The sequence below is a fragment of the Cebus imitator genome, unplaced genomic scaffold (genome assembly GCF_001604975.1).
Source record: "Cebus imitator isolate Cc_AM_T3 unplaced genomic scaffold, Cebus_imitator-1.0 Scaffold134, whole genome shotgun sequence".
NCBI lineage: Eukaryota > Metazoa > Chordata > Mammalia > Primates > Cebidae > Cebus > Cebus imitator.
In genome coordinates, this window is record NW_016107449.1 from 4057912 (window position 1) to 4059158 (window position 1247).

Consider the following 1247-nt stretch of genomic DNA (forward strand, 5'->3'; position numbering starts at 1 on the left):
GGAGGTTGCAGTGAGCCGAGGTCGCGCCACTGCACTCCAGCCTGGCGCCTGGTGATGGAGTGAGACGCTGTCTCAAAAAAAAAAAAAAAAAAAAAAAAAAAAAAAAAAAAAAAAAAAAAAAAAAAAAAAACATTTGAGAGACTAAAAAAGCCTATGTGCATAGAAAAAAAATTTACCCCAAGTGTCAATAACATTTATTGATGGAGGTGTTTGTGGAATTATTTTAGATTTGTTGCAAAGATAATGTAGAGTTCTTACAACCCCTAGCCCAGTTTCAGTTGCCTTGAATATTATCATCTTACATTGCTGTGGGAATTTGTCAAAACTACGAAACCAACCTGGTACACTAAACTCCACGCTTCACTCACATTTCACCAGATTTTCCATCACTGTCTTTCTTCTATTCCATGACCCCACCAGGGCCCCACATTGCATTTTAGTTGTCATGTCTCTCTCGCCTCTGGTCTGTGACAGTTTCTTGGTCTTTCCTTGCTTTTCATGACATTGAAGGTGTGTTGAGGTGTGACGGCTTGGTGTTTTGTCAAATGTCCTGAGTTTATCTGATTTTTTTTCATGAATAGGCTATGGTTAAGATTTTTAGAAAGAACACTACAGAGAAGTGCCATCTCCTGGAAGCATGTCAGGTTCCAGATATCCACACGAGTCATCACTCATGGGTGCGAACCTTTATCACATAAGGGGGTGTCAGGCAGGTTTCGCCACTGTACCATTACTATTTCCCCTCTCCATCTGTATTCTGTGGAGGTGAGTCACTAAGTCCAGCCCACACGAGAAATGGGAGGAGGAGGGAGAATTCAGTTTTACCCCTTAGGCCAGTTCATTTGCTATTTTTCAGCTGAGATATAAACACATACCCAGAGAAATGCTCCAGATGCTGTGCCTGCTGTCCAGAGACCACAGGGGGCTTCCCAGCAGGCTGTAGTTTCTGGGAGTTTCCCTGTCAACAGTCTCCCTTTCATTGGCTACCATAGCTCAGTTCTAAATATGTCCCCCAGCCCCTGCCCCAAGGTGTGCAACTTATTCCCACCTTCTGCAACTGTAATTGTTACCACTTCATTACAGATGCTTGAGGTTCTCAACTTGAAAAAGGAAAAAAGATGTTCTTTATTCAGGATCAAATTTTCTTTAAGAAAATCTCGGCCAGGCATGGGGCTCACGCCTGCAATCCCAGCACTTTGGGAGGCCAACGTGGGTGGATCACGAGGTCAGAAGTTCAAAACCAGCCT